The sequence below is a fragment of the Microchirus variegatus genome (genome assembly GCF_963457635.1).
Source record: "Microchirus variegatus genome assembly, chromosome: 18".
Lineage (NCBI taxonomy): Eukaryota > Metazoa > Chordata > Actinopteri > Pleuronectiformes > Soleidae > Microchirus > Microchirus variegatus.
In genome coordinates, this window is record NC_139819.1 from 6,398,567 (window position 1) to 6,425,578 (window position 27,012).

Consider the following 27,012-nt stretch of genomic DNA (forward strand, 5'->3'; position numbering starts at 1 on the left):
TAGTTTTTTTAGCACTATATATTTTTTTATTTTCATCTATTTAACCAGATCAAATCCCATCGAGATCTCTTTTACAAGCAGGCAACAACACACGTCATAATAAGCAAACAAAAAGACGCATTACAAACATATAGCAGTATATAACATAAATCTCATATCATCAAATTTCTCACAATTTACATTGTGTCATGTGTACAGTGGTACAGGTCTGATCATGTGGAATAATTACGTGCAGTACGTCTTTACAAGTCAAGTTGCAGTTGAATATTTCATGTGTTATAAATGTATAATAAGATGAAGCATCATGTCACGAGATCGCTCAAACTCTTTATACTATAGTTTGTTTCTCACATTTTGAAATGATGGAATTAGAACAACCTTATTGCAAACATTTCAAACTGTTTTTCTTTTACTCCAGTTTATTTTATACCAAGCATTTATCACATACGTCCACGCCTGCTTCAGCGTCGACACTCACAAGTGGCACTTTACAGACCTTGTGATGGAGTTTCTAAAAACAGTTTCCCCGCGATACACATCGTCATCACTGTGAACAGTGTTCTGTATTTGTCAGTATGTTATATTATCTGTCACCCTGTCATACAGACCATGATAATAGTAAACAAATCTGTGCTGACATTTGAAAATGTATTTGAATGCAATACATTTCTTTTTTTTTTTTGTAATTAGGTCCATGTAGACTAAAATATAATATTTAAGCTGTTATAATAATGCACACAGACATTTTTTTCCACTGGCAGCAGAGGGTTTTGGTATAATTTCTCTGTAGTACTTTATAACTTTGTCTGTCTCTCAGTCTACAGATTTGTACGTCCTGACTAAACTCTCCTACGGAAGAGGATTAGGGCCACATGAGAATGTTTCAATAACAAAGCCATTATTCTGAGACTAAAGTCTGACTTTAATCTTAGAAGTCAGGTTGTTTTCCAAATTATCTTTTACATTTGGCCCTAATCCTCTACCGTACTCTACCAAAAAATCAGTACAGCAATTATTATGAAAATGTCAGTGTGTTTTTCTTAGGTTTTGCTCAATTATGGAAAAAATAATAATCACTCTTTGACTTTTGTAAATAAATATATATATAAAAAAACCTTTTGAATTGAACTCAAAATGACTATAAATTATTGTATGTTGTATATATCTTTACTCACGCTGTGCGTCTAACCTGACGATTCTATTTGCTCTATATGTACTATTTTTGCTCAATCACAAGCGGGACAGGAAGTACAACGCCATTACAAAATTTTTCATAATAAAAGCCCCCATTTTATAATAATCGTTTTGTTTAGATTATTTTGTTTTTGTAAATGTTTTGGGATATAATCGTAACTGAAACACAAGTTTTGATTAATTGCACAGACCTAGTTTTTCTTACATGTATAACGTGTTAAACAAAGGTACAGTAATGATTACAATCTTATGATACTGGTTGTTCCAGACAAGCAGGTTATATATTATCATAGATAAATCAGTGTCAGTGTATAAGTTGCGTTGGTTAATAAGTAATTATGTTCAGACACTGTAACGACATATTGAGGTTTTACTGTAAACGTGACATGGAAAGGAAACTAAAATTGCTTTTTTTGTTGCCGTTTAGTTGTAAAGAAATGTTATTTCCTAACTGTGTTGCGCCCGCGCAAAGATTACAAATACCCAGTTTGACATTGGCGAGGACGAGTAGACCAATCAGAGCAGGAGTTTTAAACACAAGCCATGAAGCTTAAAAAATTAAGTCCAGGAACGGCAAAGAAAAGCTCATTGTAATCCTGATAATACTCCACAGTCCATTAAGCCCAATGGCGACCTTAACTCTGAAAGAGAAGAGGGGAATTAAAGGGGACTAAAAAAAAAATAAAAAATTATGTAATCCTCTTCTTTTAATGGTGCACAATGTAAGTAAAGCTGCAGCGTTTTAATGGACAGTTCCACCAGTGCACAGGAGAAATCCTCGACTGTGACTGCAATTAGGTAAAAAAGAACAAAGCTATGAGCACAAAATCTACCACGGGTTCACAGAAAACCCTGGAGGATTGGGGATGGAAATGACACGAGAGCTCCTGACACTAATGTTGTGTTACAAACATCCCAGGTTCCTGTTGTGTGGACTTTCAGACTCACTGCCACTTCCATGTCCCAGTTGGCCACATACGGACATTAGAAAAACAATCACTTTAATTATTTCTCTCTCTAACGACTTCATAACAGAAGCTATTATTCTGCAGCAGGGAGCTTCTGTCCTCATTCAGGGCCTTTACCAAATATCTGCAGTACAGGTTGTTGTTTCTTTTTAGGCGGAAAAGCAGCATTTTCTCCATTTCCTCTCCCACCTCCACTAAGCACAAACGATCTCTGTTTTAATTAAAAGCAAATTCCTCTCCTGCAAACCTCAGTCCTCTCGACAAGAATAGACGTAGGTGGAGGCTGCAGAGGCTTTCAGAAAAATGTTAAGCTGGTAAGGAGGAGGAGGAAGGATAGAAGGTAAAAAGGAAATGCCTCAGGTGGAACTCAGGGCAATTTTCAACAGCACATCATTAGGTTAACTAACGCAACTCAACCACAGGAATCTGAGAAATACAGTTATTTATTAACCTCGAAAAAGGCCCTTTCTTTCCATCCTGGATGGTTAAAAAAAACATCTTGTCAGAACAGTGTACGACTCTTTATCGTACACTTGACTTATATTTAGAAGCTCGAAGTATGAGAGATATTCAAAGCTGCAGTCCATGTTTTTGTTGTTGCTGATGTCCATATTGTAACCTGTGTTACTGTGTTATGCTGAATCCTTGAAATCACACCTGACCATAAACATGTACATCCTATTGGACGATACCAGCTGTCAATCACACTGGTGTCCTCATTTATAGTGCTGGTCGGTACACAGGTTTCCTTTATCATGTTTATTTCTCTGAATGGGAAGATAATTTACAAGAATGACATCATGTGCTGATGAAGAAGACCTGAAACAAGCGATTGAGATCATTAACCATCTGGATTTATTTAGATTGTATGGCTGTGGAATTGTCAAAAAATGTTCAATGAGTGAGTTCTTCTGCCCCCTTTTTCCAAAATAACGTTCACTTTTGATATCTGGCAGTTATTCAACCATTTAGGAATTACAGCACGGAGAAGCTGATGACTAACGTGTGATTGGACGGTTGTTCCGTGGAAATCCTGAGGGCTATCGTAATGACGTAAAGTATATGGGCGTAAAGCTCTATTTCTTTGCCTTCCAGTATCCACTCATCTTCTTCCGCTTTATCCTTGTTAAGGCTGCACGGAGCTGATCGGCTTAATTATGATCGTGTGAGCTCATTTTTAACAATTATTTTACTGTCACAGACATTTGTATGTTACAATTTTAGAATTAGTTTGTGACCAAAAGCTGAAACACTAAAACAGTATCTATATTTACGCTGCTGTCATAACCGTAAACCATAATAATCCGTCGCTGTTTTTGTGGGGGTAAACTGTTTCACAGACTCATTATCACTCTGCTGCTTCTTATGCATGAAGAGCTGAGACAGAGGAGACGCAGATCATCTGCAGGACACGCTGCTGCTGCTGCTGCTGCTGCTGTGTCTCCTGAGGACCCACTCTGCTCAAGTGTCCTCAAGTGACCACTGTTTAAGGTCAGACAGCAGCATTTTCTATTTTATACAGAATATTATACTGATTTGTGGGTCTGTGAGAAAAGAAGTAGCAGACGAGAGACAAACTCTCATCTTCCTCTTAAAAACACAAACCACACTGTGGTTTTTCAGAGGTGCTGACGCTGCTCACACCCACAGTCGTCATATCTTCTATCAATCTACAGCAATAAAAGTTAGAGTGGGGGGGGAGGGAATTGAGATGAGAAAAGGCAAGTAAATAAATAAATATGTTGTGTGGGGAGACGGGGTGAGTGTGGTCACAGCGCCACATGCTGCGATCGCTTCAGACGAGACGAGATCCTGAAAGTGCCAGCTGCTGCCTCAGCGTGAGCCGCTCAGCTCAAGATATTTAGTAAAACACTCCAGACTTGTGTGTGTGTTCTAAGGGAGGAACAAAACCCAAAGAAAGATTTACTAAATTGACTTTGCTTAAGAATAACAAGATTCAGACAAAATACTTTAAATGTCACAGGGAAATTGATTATAATGCTTAATATTATATGATTATATACTGTATATTTATATTTTAACAACACTTAAACTGCTGCTGTCGTGTTGTTTACTTGATTTAATGAGTTTAATCTAAACCCGTCTAGTAACGAGTGATTACTCGCCGTCAGGTTTTTGTTGTTGTCGATGGAAAGAACATTATTCCCCTCTGGAGAAGAGTCAGCTGCTGTTTAAGTATTTAAATTACGGCGTTTATTTTTGTGCTGCTGAACAAACGGAATCCATATGATTGAAGGATATCACTCTGCATGAAGACAATATAATTCAGCTTCATATACGTCATAGATAATCAGTGTTTATTTTTTGACAAAAAAGTTGAGTGATACTAAATAACAATTGTCCTATTGTGAGACTAATAAATGTTTATCATATTTTATTGTATATTATGTGAGCAGCCCATATAACTTGTGGTTGCAGATTCAAGGTACCCAATTCTCATTTTTAACTGGAAACTCTAAATTAGAGGTCTCCAATCAGCCCTCCAATCAAATTCATGCGGTCCACCACTTAATTAATGTCTTTTTTTGTGAACTATACATCATTTTATGTCAACAAAGACACTTTTATTGTGAAATTCTGTGAAATATTGTCACAAATATCGTTATGGCGATATCATTAAAGAATTTTGTGATGCGAACAGTTGCACGTGTTTCCACATGACCAGCCCCCCCTTCCTGACCAGAGTAGATGCTCAGTAGCCCCTAGTTTTATTTGACATTGAGACCCCAGCTCTAAATTGACCCCCAGTCACATCTAGAGTCCTCCTTCTGTTGGTCCCAAGTGAGGAAGGGGCATCAGGCATAAAAATCTCTGCCAAATCAAACATGTAGAAAATAATAAAATCCTATCTCACCTTAACTGTTATTTGAAGAGAAGTGAGCTGCAAAAACTGTATTTTTCTTCTCACAGAGCGAAAAATAACATAGCGCTGTCATAACAAGTGCTTGGAGTTCTTTTTCTGCGTTTGAAAAAAAAAAAGAACAGCAGCAGCAGCAGCAGTATTAGTATGCAGTCGTCTGTTTGTGGCTGTCACCACCTACACATATAAACCACAGTACAATGGCAAGCACTTCAACAACTCATTGGCTGCAATGGTTATGTGTGTTTTTTTTAAAAGTATCTTAACACGATCTGCTGTTAAGAAAGTGCATCAACTTTCTGACTTTATCGACAACACACAGAAAACCACTTAGGTGTTTTTTTTGATGAGCTGCTGAGTGTGCACCGTCACGCAGGGGTTGCAAGAGAGCTCGGTGCACCGGTCTGCATGAGTTCATTTAAGGGACATTGTGTGTGTGTGTGTGTGTGTGTGTGTGTGTGTGTGTGTGTGTGTGTGTGTGGCAGTGCAGGGCGCTCAGTTAGCATGTCTCCCAAAATGTGCAGTGAACCATGGGCGACATCAGCATCGCACAAAATCTGCCTGGAAAGGTGGAGCAGCAGCAGAATCTCACAGTCAACATATCCTTTCAGTTAATCCTTAGAACACAGAGCATTTAGGCGGCTTTTCCCCCCTCATTTACTTTATAAAGTGCTACATTTTTCAATACGTCAAAGTTTGCTTGGCTCGTTTTTATGAACAAAAATAAAATTTTGTTTTTTTTTAAATGTGCGATGCAGAATGAATCATAATTTTGACTCAACAACACATAAGACAACGAAAAAAAGGCATCTTGTAAAGTGTGAAGATGTGACCTACAAACACAGAATGTCCATATAAGGCGTTGTAAAATATTCTCGCGGTGCACCTGTGGCACAGTAATAGTTAAATATGAACACCCACACACACTGATGTTTTTATGAACATTTTTAACTGACAGGAAAATGAACATAAATATAGACTGTTTCACACAAAACAGTAGCCAAATTCCAATTATTTGCCAAATGAGTTCACATATACTGATTTGTGCATTTCTCAGTATAGCGATCGTTCCCACACTGCACACAGGAAGTGATTTATTTTACGTCAAGACACACAACGGCTGCTGCAGACAGGTCTGAGTATGACTGAAAGTAGAGAGAAACACCCATGAAATGTGTTTGCTGTAACTGTGTGACCACAGTGTTTTTAAAATGATTATCATCAGTTACTACATGAAGTTAAAATCCAAAGGAAATTGAGAAAGGGTCACTTCTGCAATAATGGAAAGGTTACATGCACATGTATATATACACAGGGGAGCAGTGCAATTTCATGTGGCTGCATGTGTGTGTGTGTTTGTGTGTGATTGTGTGTGTGTGCAGAGGCAGAAATAGGCAAAGTATCAGGGGGACTGGGTCTTTCTGACAGCTGCCTGCTCCGGCCTCACACAGGACTGAGCGCAGCCTCTCCTACGATGAATAAAACATAACCAGCACAAACAGAATGGCAGAGTTTCACTGTTGCTCTGATGCAACCGTAGAATAACATCTGTGAAGCGATGGAAGGAAAACCAAGCCTGTGTGTGTGTGTGATACAGACACAAATCTCTAAAAATAATAGAACAAGATGTCAGTTATTTTCTTATCCCTATCAGTTTAAATGGTCACTTCAGCTCAATTCTCCAAACCAGATTTTCTCACTTCCCTCTTGTGTGTTGTCTTGCTGCTGGTTGTGATGTTATTTTGAGTTTATGCTTCTTTAAGTTATGCCTTCAGTAAAAAAAAAAAAAGAATCTAAACAGTACTGTTCTCTCTTCCAGAATAAACTAGGGCAGCGTTTGCACAAAGGCATGTGACTGCTGAATCTTTCAAATGTCATTTCTTTTGTGCAGCGCTACCAACATTCCTTACACCTCAGCTTGTGTTTGAGGTTGGAGGCAGAAATCTCTCAGGCAGATGAGACCAAAACTGAAACTATCTGCATGAAGACACAGCAGTGATGGTGAGAGGGAAACACACTGCACACAGAGAGCACACTCACAGAAGCAGAGCTCGTTATGCAGCCTCCTCAGCACACAGTGACTCTGAACCATCATCAGTGCGATGACTTCCAGTGGGTGTGAGTGAAACGAGTGAGCGAGAGCCTTATTTCACACATAAAAAATTGTATTTTATGTAAATACAGATATGTGCAATCACAAGGCTTGTGGACGTGGTCAAGAGTTCAAGGTTTCAAACAGAGCATTAGACCGACTAGGTGGTTTAAAGATATAGTACGGAACATTTCTGCATTCAAGTATCTAAAACAAAGTATTTTATTGAGTAATGTACTTACTTATTAGCCAAAAAATTTCCACATGACATCCAGGTCATTTTGGTTCCACTGCCACTGCATGTTAAAAGTCTGATTATAGTCGGACTAAGACAATAATTTGGCTTTCTTAATGTCATGTATACACGTTAAATACCGCACTGGTCTTAGTGCATACCCGGATAAGCACGATTCATAGTCCGATTACTCACGCATGTATACGCTTAGTCGGACTGGAGTCGGATTTGACGTTCTGCGCATGCACCCTAAATTTCCTCCCCGGTCTTTGACCCGGAAGTAGGAGGAGACCTCGTATAAACTGCAGTACTGTAGCCAGAAATCATAGTGGTGTCGTCTTTCTTTGCACAACAGAGCATGGTCTGGTTTGAGTATTTTAGAAACTGCTGATCTACTGATATTTTCACACACAACCATCTCTAGGGTTTAGAGTGAATTGTCTGGAAAAAGAGAGAATATCCAGTTTACAGCAGTGTGAAAATGCATTGTTGATGCCTGGGTTCAGAGGAGACTGGTCAAGAAAGATATGCAGAAGATCATCTCTGTCAAAGCCTGAAGCAGATGGGCGACAACAGTGCAAGACCACACCGTGTTCTTGCACTGTTGCAAGTGCTGTTCTCACCACGATCATGTCCTCTGTGTACCTAATAAAGTGGCCAGTGAGTGTAGGATTACAGATAGGATTAGAAAGATCAGCACAATGCTAATCTCCGTATATTTATAGTCAAAATAAGCAGCAAACGTCCTGTTTCAAGAGTCAGACTACAGACCAGGATTCCCACCAACACCACAGTCAGTATAAAAACACCAACAACTATGTCTTCAGTGCTCACATTAATCAATGCTAATGTTATGTCTTTAAATGAGACACTTATTTCTCAGGATTCCTTGGAAAAGAACATCTAATTTTCGGGAATAATGTCAGTATGAACCAGTGGGAGCAACAGATCTGTGTGGTGAAATATTATCGAACATTGAGCATCCAACAGTCTAAGTGTGTGTGGGAAGTGATGCAGTGGTGTGAGGTTTCTGGAACTGCGTCACTGCGTGTGTGTGTGTGTTAACCTGTGTTTTGGCCCGAGTCTAACTGTGCCAGCAGACCGTGTTTAAGTTGCTAAGGTTGACTGAGGAGAGAGAGAGATGAGGCAGGAGTCAGTGGAGTGCTGAGAGAGGGAGCCTGAGCTGAGTCATCCTGTCCCTAAGCAACCTGGGAAAGACATCTGCACAGTCACAGAAAGCAGGGAGGGAGAGGAAGAGACGAGGTGATGAGGAGTGACACACTGTGGAGCCGGGGCTCGTGGTCATCGAGGTGAGCGCCGTTTTACTGTGTGTAATAGTTCCGAAACATCGCAACCAATCTGGACGGCTTCACTGACAGATGGGGGACATTAGCTCTGTGGAGAGGCTCATGCGTGTGCTTTGCTTAGTGCCAGATTCAGAGTGAGTGATATTAGGGAAGGAAGTCCTGCTGTTTGCTGCTGAACAGAACAATTAAAAGGTTGAGTGGAAAAATAATACGCTCCTAATTGAGGTTAGTTCTTGGTGACTGTGCTGCTGCACTTCTTTGAGGTGAAATCCCAGTAAATGCAATTACTGAGCACAAAACTATCAGGAGAATATTCTACTATTTATTTATATTTCTAGAGGGCTTGGAGCAGTAGAAGGGTTTGGAAAGAAACGGGGGGGATGCACATCTTGATTTGACAGAGTAGTTAATTTCACAGAAACCTGACAAATTTCTCTTGTAAGTGTGACACCCCAATTAGGGCCGAGCATGCTGACCGGAGATGTGAAGCCGCTGCTGACAGCACAGACAGAAGTCCACTCCTTCTGAGTCTTCACCACAGAGGCCTCCTGCTCCTCCTGTTCCTCCTTCTGCTCATTACAGAATGCAGAATATATAAAATTAATCTTGCGTTCTCTTTTAAGAAAGAGCCAGTTGAAGCCCTGGTCACACTTCCGTGTCCTCAGAGAGCTGTTTCGCATTCCCGCATGGTCGTACATGTCTGTGATTACCTTCATACTAAAACAAGAGCTCACAACATTTTTGCATATCCTCACCCTGTTAAAATTAATCGCTTCATCACTAATTTTTTTAAGTTTTTCAGGAAACACAAAAACCTTCACCGCTTAAGTCAAAAACTTGACATAGGCCATTATCTGAAAGGGGTAAAATCACATGATCCGATCAACTGAGGATGTAGGTGATTTTACCATAGGTGGCCGGTGTCATGAGGAGATGATTTAGGCAACAAAAAACAATTTTGACAAAAAATGACTGAGGCGATTATTTTAAGTGTGACGATATGCAAACTCAATGTGACATTGACTTTGCATATGCCCACAAAGATTTGTTGGCCCTCATTTGCTTGTCCTTGTATTCTTTGAGCGATGGGTTTGTACATGTGTGTGTGTGTGTGTGTGTGTGTGTGTGCACCAGTGTCCAGCTAGGCGGCCATTAGCACAGCCCACACCACACCTACCAAGTAAATGTACTGTTCTCAGTCGAAACGCAAGCCTGAACCAGAACTTTACAATTCCATACAATATTGTACGGTACCAAAATTAACCACACCATGATGGAAACTACTTTTTTTACGCTACCTTTGAAGGCGGTTAGCAAGCGGCTAGCTGTTAGGATGCCATTCTGCATCTTTCTAGCATATATAGACTTTAAAATATAGAATTCTTTGGACTAACAGAGCTTAAACTGGCTTCTGGATCAGGAACTGTGGAGCATGTGTAGTTTGAGTTTTACTGAACATTATTAAGGAATATTGTTTTGGTCGGAATAACAAACATTAATTTTTTACTGGTTGTTTTTTGCTAATGTGCTTGTGAATAATAACTACTTTTTATATTTGCCGTCATTAAATATTGCTTGCCAGTCGACATCACAACAAATGAGTATGTGTTATATTTATTCCAACTTTTATCATTTTTCATACATTTCATCTTGGATCTCATTTATAAGTACGTTAAGAGTGCGTGAAGCTTTAGTTTAAGGGTTTTATATAAACGTTTCTCAGACTAATTTCATCTGTTTCCTGAAAGGTGGAGTTGGTAAACTGCTTCTCTATTTTAAAAGTGCGGCGGTTGCCAGGTTGGAGCTCTGTCGGTGCAACGTCAACAAAGGCCTTTTTGTGAAGCAAGACCGAGCTACACAAAGGTCAAGGCAGGGGGTCTGCAACTGGAGGTGAGTAATTACAGTGGTGATGTGTTAATCTTGAAGACTGGTACCGCCTCGAGGTCGGGTCATGAAGCTGTGGACCACAGAGAATGTGGCTTTTATATTGAATGTTGTTTTTTCTCCCTCCTTATCTGCTGGTCCTCATTTCCTCAGTCAGTCAAACACTTTCCGTTATTCTCACTGTCTCATACAAACATACGATGTTCTGACTCGCCCCAAACAGAGCTTTGAGTCAGTTATTTGAGGTCACACCCGGGACCCTGAATGACCTCGGGCTGAATGTTGTGATAACTGATGCTCCTGGACAAAGTCTTAGTCTGAGAAGGAGATGGATGTTTTTCTTCATCTGATAAAAACTGTAAATGAAATACCTTTAAAAGTAAACACGACAGGATACGGCATGCGTACTTCTCATTCTACCGTAACTTCTACTCCTTTCTGTCCATAAATAATTCAGACACAACTAACAGGCTTCTTCTTCTTCTTCTTCTTCAGTGTGAGATCATGATACTAACAGAAGACCCACCTAATATGCAGTTCCATTACTATTATTACTCACAGTATGATGATATGCTGTGTTGTGCCCACTTAAAATCACAAGTGTGAGTCATGTCTTGTTTTAGCCTGTGTGGAGATGTTTCCCAGTAGTTGTTGAGTCTAGTTTGGGGTTTTTTCACCTGCTTTGACTGATACGTCTGTATTATCTCACCGCTCGTCCAGGAGGTGATTATCAGGAACGCGTCTTAAAGAAGACGTCTGGTGTTGAGAATAATCCTCCTGTAAGCTGGAAATCTGTCCGAGGCCGACCCACTCTTTGGATCCGTGTGGCCGTAACAGTTTCAAAGATGATTCTCGCTCTAAAAAAATCACATCTTCTTTTGATAGAAGGTGAATTGAGTCACTGAAAAACGTGGGAATCCTCTCTTTGTGTTTTTAAATGAACACGAATACAAGCAGAACTCGATGCCACTGGGTACGAAACGTCCTCTTTTGAACATCACACGCTATAAACAGCATGTCTTTGGCGATGCCGGCAGAGCATTTAATGTCAAGCTATTTTTGTGAGCGCTGTAATGAGGAACTTGACATCCTTTATTGATGGTTAAATATCAAGAGCGCGAACAGAGAACCAGCCACCACCATCATCACTGTGATTTCCCCTGCAATGGCGAGCACATGCATGGGAACTTTGAGTCCCATCGGGTTTTCTCCGACGATCTTCAAAGCCCGCGGCCATTGGATATGATCCACAGCACGTCCCTGAGAGGTCGCCAAGAGGATAAGGAGATAAGCTCTGGTGGAATTCAAAGCCTTTTTTACGCTCTTCTGCTCGCCACCCACCCCAACACGACACACAAAGAACTTCATATCTCTGCTGCTTTCAAAGTTGCCCTCTGCAAACTACTCTGAAAACCAACTATTAAATTTACCAAAACAATCAATCTTTTATGGAACAGTCCTAGAAGAGGAGGCTTCTCTTCCACGGCATCCTCTCATTCTCGAGTTTACAGATATGCGTTTAATTTGTTGGCTTGTTTCTCTGACATCTGGTCACTGCTCTCCCTGGGAGGAAACGGAGCTCATGGGACGGTCACAGTTAGCTGTTGTTACCAACAATAACAACACCAATGTTGTTTAACTCTTCCCTCCACCATGGAAGTTTTGATTTCAACTGTGTCTGATACATGGATATAAAATTGGACATAGTCTTTTGCCTTTTTGGTTGATAAGAACCCAGAAGTGAGAATATATTGAATGTCCACCAGTGGGACGTCAAAAAAAGAAGTCTTCTATGTTTACACTCTGTATTTGTAACGTGACAAACATTTTCCTGAAGCGTTTATGGCACAAAGAGCAGCACACTTGTGTCTCGTTTATGTAAATGATACTCTTTACGTTGAGTTAGGGTTAAGCTAACCCGCATTACTAGCTGTGTGCGTGCCAAAGAGAAAGCAAAAGTAGTAAAAATAGATTTGCCCATTTGCTTTAGGTTTGGCCCTAAAAACTTGACTTTGACTGAGATGCATTCACTGACGCTCGTAAAATCTGCTCGCTCACAGAATTTGCGTACACACGTACAAACATTGCCCTGTCTCTAATATTGATAGAGACAATCTGACTTTCTCGTACACAAACCTACGCCCTTGGTTTTTAGTTATATTTTAACAACCCCCCCCACCTCCACAGTCTTACAATTTGACTACCTTCATGGGAGCCCGACTCCTCTTTATGAGAGCTCAGCTCCCATTGGCTCCCACGTAATTCAAAGCTTGGTTTACGGTCTTAATCACAAGCTTCGGGGTCTTTCTCAATAGAACATGACGTCCATGTGGTAAATTATGTTCTCATTTAGAAGAAAATAGACAGTAAAGCATGGCACGTACAGTATTGTGGACACCAGTGATCGGAGGAACAGTCTGAGAGGCGTAACACACTTTTTGATTGACAGCTTTGTGGAAATATACAAAACACTGGAGCCTTTTCTGTCTCAGTCAATGCAGAGCTGGTTGTGTGTTTGTACCCTTTACATATACAAATAAAAATACTAGTATAGCATTTCCTTGCTCCAGATTTACATAATTCTTGCGTTTTCTTGTTGGTGTGATGGGATTCTTGGCTGTATTTTTTTAAAGTTGAACATTATTTTTAATGTTTGAAGTTAAATAGTTTGAACTTTTCCCTCCAAGTTTGAACAAAAAGAGTGACAGCCTAACCTATCCCCGAGCAGCAGAAATGACATACTGTTTGTTTGAACTCTTCTGTAACAAGAGCTTCACACACCGTTTGGACACGGTATGTACTCGGCTGAGTCCCATATAGTTTAAGTGAGTGTCCACAGATTCCCTGCGGGTGAAACCGCTTCAACTATCGTCCAATCAGCAGAGGTGTAAATAAGAATCCAGCCATAGTTTTTATTATCTCAAACAGCCTGGTCCCGACACTCATGTTTCCACTGTCGCCACGACGAGAGGTTTGCGCTGCTGCTTATTTTCTGTCATAGCAAGTGCTGAAATTGCCGCATGAGTGATTACTTTCATTCAGCAATTGATTTTTAACAGCACTGTGATCAATATTAACAACCATTGTGATCTTCTTTGACTCCAACACTCTCACACCAAACCAAGCTCAATGCAGTGACGTACTGTATACTGAGGGAAAAAGGAAACTTCTAATTGAACCTTTTTTAAATTAATAAAGCATCTTATTCTCACATTTTAACAGAGCAGGAACCAACATTTCTGCTAATCACGACTGAAACAATCAATCCAGCACAAACATTCAGAAACATTCTCTCCTTCTGAGGTTTGATTTACAGCCCGTGTTGAAAATACGCAGCAGCGCTCTAATGAAAGTCCAGCGACTTCACACTTTGGTGAAAATTGTGAGAGGGCGGGCGTTCAGTCTGTGGGACATCCCCTGGCCTGTGGGGCATCTTTAACTGCCCAATTTCCTGCCCAAACCAGTTAATAAAGACACCATTATTCATAAAACGCAGAGCAGAAAGCATATACTACGAATAATACTAATAATAGACACATGAGCAGCCAACTTAAACTTAAACAACCGTTCCTCTGTGCACCAGAGCATTCCTGGGACCTTAAACGCACATTTAATTCAGTATAATAGGAACATTACAGAGGGAAGTAAATTATGTATTTTTATATCTGGCAACTTCACAGACAAGTGGAAGGATTCCTGTTCTTAGCTGAGCGACTAAAAACCTCTGACGTCTGGATAAATAACATGAATTTTGAATATACAGTATGTGCATAATATTTGGTTTTGACTAAATAAATGAAGCAGAAACGACTGCTAAAAGTGCAACCTCTGCTTGAATCGATAGCCTTTTTTCATTTAAAAAGCCAATAACTTAAGATTAAAAGCTATTTCTTGTAATTGGATGATTTTGGGGACTGTGTCACCCCACGGGAAAATGTGTCACTAACCACCTTTGCCAAATTTTAATGATTAAAAAAAAAAACAACAACAAAAAAACCATGCTGTTTAAAAATCAGGTCATGTGAAATTCAGCAGCTTTCAGAACCTGCAGCTTCACAGCAGGAGTCTGCTCTTCTCTCTCTCTCTTCATTTCCTCATCATTAGCCAGTTTAAAATCAAATAACAGTGTTTTTTTTTGTTTTGTTGAGCATTGAGGTTCGATACATTTTCCTAGACAAAAACATCTCAACCAGCTACTAAACCGAAGGCTGTCTGCAGTAATTCAGTAAGTGGTTAAATCACAGCGTTAACTATAGCACTGGTGCGTCATGGAGCCAAATCCTCAACGCGAGACTGAAGAGATGCTGTTTTCAGCCTTTACTCCATTATTCTACCCTCTCAGTTACTATTTTCAAAGATATATAAATAGCTATATATTTATGTTTGAAGAGGAGAATTTGCTTTACATGCACTTTTTTTAAAAAGTGTTCATGAAAATGCATCTAAATCCACATAAGCAACCGTGAACGAGCTGCTGCATTAAAGTCAGATGTTATTATTCATCTGAAGTGGGCTCCTCACCTCAAACACGAGCCAGGACGAGGCTCCGAGACATCAGCAGAGATCACAGGAGACAACTCTGAGCTGAGGATGGTCCTCTGTGCTGCTCAGGCTTCGCGTTCCTTCACGTTCCTCATCTCCACCAAAAAATATCGATCTCAGAAAGACGTTCACAGTGAAGGCGACTGTGCCGCAGATGAAGCTCTAACTCCAGCGTTAACAGTCGCAGAGGGAGGAGTATGTGATGATGTTAGTGGCCCAGTGCAGGTCTCACCACTTCACGCCACACTGTCCCCCTCTTCGTGTCGCTCTCTCTCGATCCGCTCGGGTCAACGCGTGGATGTGACGCGGGGCTGTGGAGCTCGACCAGTCTGTTCCCTCGACCGTCGGACGTTTGACGCTGCGGAGAAGCAGCGCCGCACTGTGCGCCCTGCGCTCGCACACTGGCCAACAGCACTGCCTGCTGTATTTAAAGAGACACAGCAGAGCAAACAGCGTCACTGTGGTGAAGAAGAAGAATAAGAATAAGACGGAGCTGCTGCTGCTGAAACTGCTGCTGCGCTGTGCGCCACACGGGAGAGCTTTGGCACGGTGACGCGCTCCCTGCGGACGCGGTGTGTGCGTGAGGGTTTCACTAGGACTGATGCAGCTGCTGCTGCGGGTGCGAGCATTAGTGTGTGTGTGTGTGTGTGTGTGTGTGTGTGTGTTCTTGTACTTGCGCCATACTGAGGACCAGTGAGGGTTTTTAACCAACAAAGTGAGGACATTTTGGTCGGTCCTCACTTTGTTTTCATTGAAATCACTTCCTTAGGTTGCTATAACATGCTATATTGTTTGTCAAAAAAAATAAAAATTTTGGACAACATAGTATATAGTATGACTTTTTTTGTCAAATTTTGGACCAAACTTTTTGCGTAAATTTTTTTTTCAAATTTTGGACCAAACATTTTGGGTCCAATTTTTTGTTTTCAAATTTAGTACCAAAATTTTGCGTCAAATTTTTGACCAAACATTTTGGGTCAAATTTTTTTTTTCAAATTTTGGACCAAAAAGTGTGCGTCAAATTTTTTTACAATTTTTTTTACAAAACATTTTGGGTCCAATTTTTTTTTCAAATTTTGGACCACAAATGTTGCATCAATTTTTCTGTCAAATTTTTTTTCAAATTTTCGACCAAACATTTTGGACCAAAAAGTTTGGGTCCAATTTTTTTTTTTTTTTTTGGACCAAAAAATTTGCATCAATTTTTTTTTCAAATTTTGGACCAAAAATTTTGGGTCAAATTTTTTTTCAAATTTTGGATGACAGTATACTATGACGTTTTTGTCAAATTTTGGGTCAAATATTTTTTCCAAATTTTGGGTCAAATATTTTTTCCAAATTTTGGACCAAACATTTTGGGTCAAATTTTATATATAAGTAGATATTTGTAATTGTGTTGATTTATAAAGTGGAAATGCTGGTTCTCACTTTGTCAGCTCTTTTACCCGGTCCTCAGTATGCAGCAAGTACAAGAGTGTGTGTGTGTGTGTGTGTGTGTTGCTCGCTGTCTACTGTATCCCTTTAAACTGAAAATCACAAAATGTGGAAATGCACACAATGATTTAAAGCTGCAGTGCGTAACTTTTGGAGATTTTCTTTTTTGGATGATGTTAATATTTAAATAATATATATTAATAAAAGACACTCAAACAATGAATTGATTATCAAAACCATCCTGGATTTGGTATGCGTACCTCTTATGACCTTAAGTAGTTTTCTTGTTCATTGTTTGTCTCGTCGTCGTCGTCATCTTCAGTAATTGTCGATGCAGCGCCGCCTCAGGTGAGGAGGGGGATGCGTTATTCAAAAGGTTCAATTGGTTTCACTTCAGTGTGAAAGCAAACACGGGCCTGAATGTAGCAACCCCCGATTGAACCGAGTCTCGCGGACTTGAGTCAACTCCTAACGTTGTCTGACACGTTGTGATTAACACTGAGAGGAGGAATCTTTCCCTCTCATGCCTGGATTTCGATGACATAATCCTGACTTCCGTCTTGCGTGGACCCTCTCGAGCCCAGATGTTCAGCTGCTGTGCACGAGAGGATTTCTAGCATCTGACGCGAATGATCGTCCGTTCCGCTTTAACCGCTAATCTCTTTGTGTGTAAACTGTGCCCTTTAATCAGTTTCATCATCTCTGTCCCTCCCGACTGTTGCAGCTATTAAATCAATGCTTAAGAAGCAAAATGCATTCAGCTTTCTTTCACAAACAGACATTCTCATGCGAGCAGATCTCTAATCCACCTCACTGGCATTTTCCTGAAATATAAGGAGGAGGATCTTTGGTCTTGTCTCACCTGGGAGGTTACAGTAAAACCCTGCATTGCTCTCAATAAGCCACTCGATTAGTTAGTCACTTACCAGCTTAACTCTGTCCTGCAGGGATGACTCGACAGAGATGACTCTGCATATTTTAGCAGCAGCAGCACCACCACCACTCCATGTGTGGGCTTGTGTCTGTGCTGCTGGCGCCTGCAGCACTGTCACCTATACAACAACCACTCTTGTCTCCTCTGCATGGTGACTCAGCGCCAGGCTCCAACTTGAAGGGGGCACTCTTAAAATCACCAGCGCTGCTGCGGTGGTATAACTCACGCTGAATCAGGCAGGACAGGACGGGACGACAGCCAAAGCAGCAACACAATCCTAAAACTCTGAGGCAGATGTTGGATGGAGGCTAATGGAGGGAGTTGTTTTGATCAATGATGCTGCAGGGTGCTGTAGATGTAGCTGCAAAACAATGTTAGCATAATACGTGGTACATGTATTCATCTCTGGGAGTCAGGCGTGGGGAGTATAAGTCATGAGGTGCAAGAGATAAGTGCAGAGTATTGTGTGCACGGTTTCTCTGTGTGTGTGTGAGCAGTTTATCTCCTATATGCAGAAGACATGAGTAAATACACGACAGTGGGTTCATTGTGTACAGTCTCTGCTGTGCTGGGATGCAGGTGGCTGTGTGGTCGGGGATAAAAAATGTTCCTTTACTTTTAGAATGATATCAGTTCTTTCCGATGATCCTGCATCAGGATCAACTATGCAGGTGAAATCATGGCCCGAGGATCTCTGCTTGTTTTCATACATTACAGAACATGCATTAAAGGGATCCACAGTGTTTATTTTCAGTGGGTAGATTCTTACAGTCACAGTGCGACAGTGTCACACACTTGGCTGATCATGTAGCCATTATACAAAACTCTGTATACAGGAAGTTGTTAACAGAGGAACAGACAAACCCGCGCTGATGAAAAGATAACCTCCTTGTTGGAGGTAAAAAAAAAATCTGCTCACAGATTTGCAGAAGCTCTATGAATCAGTCTTACATAATAGCATATTAACAGAGGGTGAATAAATCATAGATTCTGGTTTCCAGGTTTCAATAAATCAGATTTTAACACCCATTTTTTAAGACCCATCTCTTCTCCTTGGCTTTCACCTCTGGATAGAAATAGTCAAACTTTTCTATGTAGTTTTGACCATTTTATTAATTATGTCGCTATTTTTACAGTTTTACTTCTATTTTTTTATGTTGCTGTGAAACACTTTGGTCAAACTTGGTGCTTTAGAAATATAGTTGACTTGACTAATGTAAGAAATTGGAACCTTAAATCAAGGTCAAATACATGGTGATTTCTTTTTTTTTTTGTAGTTAACTGAAATGTGTCCAGTTCTACTGTGTGATTTTGCTTTTGTGCTCGGTGATCAAAAATAGCTGTTGCTATGGCAAAAAGAAGAAAATCTACTATAATGAGAAATGTGATTGTTTGTTTATCAAACCTTTGCAATATAACCTTCATCCATCCATCGTCTAACACTTTATACTCCACATTTGTAGAAAAACCCACACAGAAAGACTCTTGTTCTGACCGGGTCATAAATCCAGATCCTTTTGCTGCAAGGCAACAGCGCTAACCCCTACTCCGCCATGTGGCCCACAGTATGACATTGATATAAGAAAAAATACCTTTTACTTGTTGTAACCAAAAATGAAACAGTTCCCTGTAGGTTGTCTGTCAACATCACAATCTCATGGTGTCAGAAATCATAAAAAATCATCATCATCGTCACTGTGATTCCGTTTCATGTTTTTAGAGCAGAAAAATCCAGACACCGTCGGCTTTTCAGAAACTGTGCGTGTCAGCAGGAACAAAGCCTCGTAACTCTAGAGCTCACCGTCCCGGGAACAATCGTGTGACACGTGTACACGTGTCTTTTTGTAGAAGGTGTTTAAATGTCAGTCAGAATGTTAGCGAGACGACGAGAGAGGAATATGAGAAGGACGAGTCAGCCCACGTCTGATCTCTGTTACTGTGCTGGGCGTCATATTTCTACTGGTGTTTGTTTGGAGAATGAAATGAGCAAGGGTTGTGATTTTTTTTTCGTTGTTGTCAATTATAAGAAGGAATTTCTTGGAAATGTGATCATTTCACCAGTGGTTGATTGAGTTTTATAGTTATTATATTCTTTTACCCAAGAAGCAGGTAAGGGTGAACCATGACATCAGCCGTTTTTCATTACAACAACAAAAGCACTAGTTCCGATTTCACAAATGGGAAGTATCGTCTTTCCAATAGCATGTGAAGGCAGCATTATACTTGCAGAGAACGAGTTTCCAAAGATCCAATTAATTTCGCAGGATTTCGGGTTACCACTAGGTGGTGCTTTTTCAAAACCTCAAGAGAACTCATTCCTAAAATACTCCTGGACAAACTGCACAATTTGATGTGTTGACTGTGGTAAAATTGGTCTCGAAACTGTAGAATTAGCTACATTTTGGAAAAGCCAAATGCTCCCACTGACTTTTCTTTGTGCATGATGCACTATCCCACACCGAGGCTGCAAGCTACTCCTGCAAAACACACGTTTGACCAGAGCAGTGTTTCCTAGGTTTGGGACGTTTCCCCTGCCACATAATGTCATTTCCAAGCTTTTTCACAGCTTGGTGACGAGCTGACTCATTTGAATCAGGTGTGTTGGAGCAGGAAAACATCTGAAACATGCAAGGCCAGGGTCCCCGAGAGACACAGACCTTGGACCAGTGTCGGATTGCAGAATATTTGCAATCTGTCCCGCTGTCCATACAAAGTTAGGTGAGTTTTCGTGCATGCTAAAACCCTCAGGCCCTAATAATCCTCTTGACATCAGTACAGTGGGAGTCGACTGTCGTCACTAACAACAAACATATTGCTGATTGTTCTAGTTTCTCATGTCGAATCAGCTGATCGTCACATGTCGTGTTTATATAGATCTGCACAGTGATTCTATATCTGCCCGCAATCATTTCCAACTATTGTGGTGTTACTGCAATTTCTTTCTTTGAATAGTTCTCATCGATTGGACACAGGAATAACATCATCGATATTATGTGGAGCTGACCTTTAAACCAGTAAACACTCACCTCCCACTCCGCTGGCATTTATTTGCCTACAACTGCAATTACATAAGCATTCTTTTTGACTAAATTATTGCAATTATTGCAAAATTTGATTAATGCACTTTTCTCTTTGCGAACCACAACACCCCCGCTGATGCTGCTGCTGATGCTGCCACTGCTCCTGTGTTTTGTTATTATTTCCGTTTTGAGAAAACTCAGCTGAAGAAACGCTGTGAAGATTTCACACATGTGCTTCCTCTGGCTTCCTGTCACCTTTGTGCACCCACGAAAAACCCACAAGTGAAGTCAATATATGACTCGTCATACAGGGAAGTGAGCAGCCTTTTTCACATGATCATTTCATCTCTCTCTGCACCGCTGCATCTCTGTGTTTCCATATTCACTGTCTCACTGTCACTGACCATCATTTGTCAAGTGTGTGACAGACAGCTATTGTTCCCGTTTGAAGGACTGAGCTCCTCAGGGAAACATTACGGATGGATTGATAAGCTTCCATTAGCTTCAGCAACCCCAAAACAATGGTCCTTGTTATTCCATTTTATCTTAAGCATATAAATCTAGCTCATGAGCATTGACTGACACTGTGAAATCTGATTCAGCTCTTTCAGCAGCAGCAGCATGGTGATGTACTGCGCTGTTTTATGATGAATGGTGATGAAATGTTCTCAGACAGACGATGGTGTAACATAAATCATAACGCATCCAAGAGGTTGATGAGGTTAAGAAGCGATCCTCATCTGTTTAACCCTTAGAATGTGCCGCATAGAAGGGGTAGGATGAAATAAGCTTTTGCTTCTTCCTACTCCATGTTTTATTTATGTTTAATCCATTAATTTATGTTTAATCCATTTGTTGTTTATTAGTTGTTTAGAGGAGCAGTGAAGGACATATATATATTGTATATTCACGTGATTGCTGTAAAAAGAAAAACGATTAAGTCATACTGACACCTGCACATTCTCAGCCTTAGTGCTGCTGTAATGAAGCTGCTTTTGTTCTGCTTTTGTCACGACATTAAATACCTGTACGTGACTCAGTGTGGGAAGCGTGTGTGGAACTCATCTGACACATGTTTGAATGTAACGGATATTTGTTTATGTTTAAATGTTACGCACCACAGCTTTAACACTACAGTGCACTAATTAGAAATGTGAATTAATGATGAGAGGTTATCTGCAGTAGTCAGCTTAAATTACAGAATCTAGCTCTCCAGGAGACTTAAGACCCGAGTTCATGACCCAGTCAGAATAAGGGCCTTTGTGCATGGAGTTTGTTTGTTCTGTGTGTGTGTGTGGGGGGGGGGGGGTTCTCTGGGTTTTCCAGTTTCCTCCCACAGTGCAAACATAAAATAAAATATTGCAGATTAGGCAAACTGGACACTCTAAATTAACCGTAGGTGTGAGTTGAGTGAGAGAGACAATGGTTGTTTGTCTCTGTGTGTCCCTGTGATGGACTGGTGATCTGTCCAGGGTGTGACCCTCATGTAAGCTGAGTTTGGCTCCAGCGACCCTCATGTGGAGGAAATAAAACCAGAAAATATTCACATTTAAGAAGCTGAAAAACCAAACAAACTTTGTTTAATCAAACCGAATAATAGATTATTAAAATAGCTGTCGATTCATTTAGTAATCGATTTATCGATAAATTGTTTCAGCACTATCTCCAGGACACACACAGGAGACCACCATTAAAAAAATGAATGTTTCTGTCACTGAGCTTCATTGGACTCCTGTGACTCTGCTGCCTGTCACATCTCATTAGACGCATCTGACACAGTCGCCTCATTTTGATGTCAGTGTCAGAAAACTTGTTGTTGTAAATGGATAGAATAACAAGCTGCAGTTAAATTCATTTAAACTGTTTTATCCAGGGCTTTATTACAGGAAATACTGTATATGCAGATGTTACTCTCATGCAAACTGAACCCAATGATGCTTACATGAAAAACAACTGCAGTCATTTATTAATGGCACATGCTTTCAAGTGGTTTAAGGCACTTCTTCATATCTGCTGAACTGCACTCGTGTTGTTAATGGCTGTAGTTTGAATGATATAAGACCAGAGATGAAGAGTTCTGTTTACTGTAGTATATCTCTTAGAAAGGAAAAAACTCTCACATGTGGCAATGACTATAAAGCAACGTCTTGGTAAATGGATTAAATGTGTTTACATTCCCACACTTTTCAATTTATTTAAGTCCTTGTGTGTGTGGTGTCACTGGATGAAATCCTTGGTTAAATTATTTCTCATATTATTTCCTTTGAGAAACGTGACATAAAAATTAGTAACCCTTCTGAGTGAGGTTGAGAAACAGTGTCGCACAGTGAGTCCAAACATTTCTAGACATTTATAGTTTGTAGACATTTCCCGTCTGCACACTTACGGGATCTGTGTTCACTGGACTAGTTCAAATGTTTTGTTTTTTTAACGGCAACATAATTAAAAACTTGTTCTGGTAATCGTAGTTTGTGTCTCTTCAGGAAATTGCAGCGTGTGAAATCATATGATAACGTGCACATCGTGGCGATGTGTCTCTACTGATAATCTCACATCGTTGATATCATTATTGTACACTGTGTGTGTGTGTGTGTGTGTGTGTGTGTGTGTGTGTGTGTGTGTGTGTGTGTGTGTGTGTGTGTGTTTGTGTCAACACCCGTAAAAAGCAGCTTGTCAAATGTCAGTTTGCTCGTGTGTCGCCATCGTTCACCATCTGAGAGCATGACCCAGAAGAGTTGACCCACTTCATGGTGCAATTCACCTCAGTGACGTCCTCTGTCACTCTGGGTCTTTCCCTGCCCACATAAATAAGCTCATATGACCTGAAAAAAGGAAAGAGAAGTTAACTTCAGTCTTTTTTCCGTGTCGACACTGTAAAAATGTGATGCTTTTAAAGATTAATTACATGTGAAACATTGATTTTACAGTCCACAACTATTGTACATTGAATACATACAGGGAAACTCCCATTAAACGTTTTAGAAGTTCTTGATTTCTGCTTCTCAAAACAATCCAGTCGTTCAGAAGTTTGAAGGACAAAATGCTTCTTGTCTCTGCCCGCTGTGCTACCGCTGTACACACACAAACAAAATCACCATAAGTTACGCACTGCAGCTTTAAATATGTCGTTCTTAAAGGTTTTTACAAGATATCAGACATTGATTTTGCAGTTCACAACTATTTTATTTCATAACAATGAGGTAAACATATCAGCATCTTGACATCATAAATTGAAGCACAGTTAATTTGTCACGCTATGTGATGTGAGAGAAAACTCTGTTAACGATTTACCAGTTACCAACTTAATCACCAACTATTTTGATAAATCAGATTTTTCAGCTCCTTGAATGTGAATATTTTCTGGTTTCTTTTGTTATGTGACAAAACAAATCATTACATCTTAATACTTTTGGTTTGTTGGCATGAAACATTCTATTTTCTGCCAATTTATGAACAAGAAGTCGAGGAGTAATTAAATAAAATAATTGACGGATTTGTCAGTTGAGAAAATACTCATTAGTTCCAGTACTTTTGTGTGTGTGTTGGTAGCGAGTCATTTCTAATGTGGAGATTATAAGTAACTGTGTGTGTGTGTGTGTGTGTTTCGAGAACGGAGTGCTGTCATTGGTGTGAGATTATATCCTTGTGTATAAATCAGACGGATGATCTCTATTAAATAAATCAGAAGATAATCTCAGTTACAAGCTGCTTACACTAATCTAAGTCGTCTTTATGAGAAACCGTAGAGTCATTACGTGAGTGATACCAACTGAATCAATCACAGGTTCATAACAGTCTGAACATTATAGTGGACTGTAATTTTGGGGAAATGGCATCGAGGGAAAAGGAACACGATACAGATTAACCTGGTATTTACAAAAATCTAATTCGATTGGATTAAAGGGTTTGGGTTTCACACATTATACGAAAAAAAAGTAAAGGGTTGCAGAAGCTTCATCAAATTTTTATTCCCTCCCACTTTCATAAAAAGCTGACTCAACATAAACATCTCTACGACGTCATTAAATTAGCATTAAAAAGCACTTTCTTCCTGTTTAGGAAACCCAAAGAAGTGCTGACCTCCAACCAGGCCGCTTAGTTTCACACGAGAACCGAAGCCTTCAGAAAACTTCATCAAAAAGATGGATTTCCTTTTTCTTGAGTAATCGGCTGCTTACAGGATAATCACACCTGCTTGGTAGAGAGAGAATGATGAAATATTGATTTCATGCACACATCCTAAAGCAAAATATATCCAAAATCAACCCATGTTCATGTAGAGTCAATGTAGGGCCACGTTTCGCCTTGGGGGGCGCTATAGAGCCTTAGTGAAATGTACGGGTCTGACCACTATGACTGGCCACACCAGAGTTTTTATGCACGTTAATCTCCTCAAAAATGAAAGCTACGGATGTAATAATAATCCAAGCCGTTTATGGCCCCTAGCATTCATGCTCAGGCTCTAATAATGACTTTATATTTTATATATTTATATTATATATAAGTGGCAGGCTATAAGTGGATCACGGACCTGGTTTGAGACCTCTGTGCTAACTGAAGGCCAAAATAAGTTCTCCTACCAGCTTTGGAAGGGAAGTGTGAGATGAGGGACATTCAGCTGCAGTACACAACTTCACCAGTAGATGCTGCTAACTAAATCCTACTATCTTTAATTTCGAGGCACACAAGCAGTAGATTTGTGGTTTTGTTTCTGGCAATCTGCAACTGTGCTACTATAAGTGGATTATGTTGTTTGTGCAAACCTCCAATCTCCAGATGATAACTTATTAACTTATAGATTAGGAGGTTAAATGTAAGTCTTGTATTGATCGGGCCTGCATTTTTGTTTGATGCATTTCTGCACCCATGTGACCTTGGAGGGCTTGGATATGACACAACAGCTGCTGTAGGTTATTAAGATGAAGAATCAAAGGCCGGAGTGGAAAAGTTAATGATGAGGTAAAACATGGTTCCCTCATTTAGCTACACACTCATGAGCTGCAGTAGCAGAACATCATCAAGCTTTCTTTACTTAATCATCTTTGAACGTTTTTGCAGAGACCTTTTTGTGTGAATAGTTGGGTTCCTCTGCGCTCTCTGAGTAATAGTAACTCTAAAGGACTTACTATGTACAGCGCCTTGAGATATACAAACAAAACTGAATTGAATTGAACTCCCCTCGCTCATTCAGCCACAGTTATTACAGAGTGTGAAGCAGAGACCGGTGGATTTCCTGCCCCACTGCACAATTTACTTCTACTGAAGATGTGCCGTGACAAGATCTGAAACTGCTCCAACGTGAGATTGATGTCCTCACACCCCCATGACAGTGAGTTAGACGGTGACCCATCTACACGGTCTTTGCCCCGTTCAAGCTCACCAACACTTCCTCTCTGCCATGTATAGCCATTAATTTACTGCCCCCTCCCCCCTTGGGCTCTACTGTTAATGACTATTGATGGAATGGACCTCCGGGCGCTAATACAGAGCCAATGATACATTTCTGACATGAGGGGCTCAGGATAGGAGTATTGATTCACCCCCAGCTTTGCTCAGGGTGCAGCAGCAGCAGCAGCAAGGGCTTTAAACCTCTCAGAGCACTGCATTAAACTGCGCTCGCCTTCACAAGCAGTGACACCAGAAGACGTGGTTCAATTCCCAGCGGGGTCATTCATTCTGGAAATATATATGCAGCGATGGAGATGGCGGGCAGTTTCAATGACATAGTGTCTTCTAGCCATTAATTGCACAATTCTGCAGTGTGTGCTGCAATGTTGTGATGTTGAGTGTCAAAGATATGCAGATGTTCAGTATGTGGTACAAACAAAACAAGCATGTTTAGATGTGACGAGAGAGGGAGAGGGAAAAAAAAAAACCACGGATGCGTTTCAGTAATGAGATTGAGATTTCACGGCGCCATCCTTTTATTCCCTGCTCCTCTGCTGCCATCCAGTGACTCTGCACGGGCTGTAATCCCACAGACAAGAGGTTCACCACCAGCATAGAGAAATTAAGGCGTTTTATTTGTTGACATTTCTCACACATCGCAATGTAAAATACAAAAATATGATAAGTAGAAATAAAGAAAAGAAAAACAAACACATGGTGTGACAAAGCCAGCGTGGCCCTATACCTCCCTCTTTGTCTATGTCAGGACCAAAAAACTTAAGAAACCACAGGAAGTGAGTGACATTCTGGGTTAAGACTTAAGGCTCAGCACTGAGTTTAACCCTTAAACACACCTAGACACATATTTTTGTGTTTTTGGCTTTTAATTTGTATAATTCTTTTGTCATCTATATTGTGAAAAAAATTATGCCAATACATGACAATTTTTTTTATTATTATTTTTAGTCTATTGTAAACGTTAACTAAAATCTTTGATGCGTCGTGACAAAAACCTGGCAGTTTAAGGGTTCAAAAATTATATGTATAATGAGGACTGATTTTAAATAATAATAATAAAGAAATGAAACAACTTTAAAAGCTTGGTGCTCTAGGTGTGTTAATGTAACTTTTAT

General features: G+C 40.2%; 1 protein-coding gene across 1 annotated transcript in view; it reads right to left on the bottom strand.

The window, feature by feature from the left end:
• wscd2 (WSC domain containing 2) overlaps window positions 1–15,367 on the bottom strand; it is a 35,787-nt gene extending 20,420 nt beyond the window's left edge. Inside the window, exon 1 of the mRNA XM_083904812.1 lies at window positions 15,083–15,367. The gene's annotated coding sequence lies outside the window, so the exon portion shown is untranslated. The remainder of the gene's footprint in view (window positions 1–15,082) is intronic.
• Between the last annotated feature and the right edge of the window lie 11,645 nt (window positions 15,368–27,012).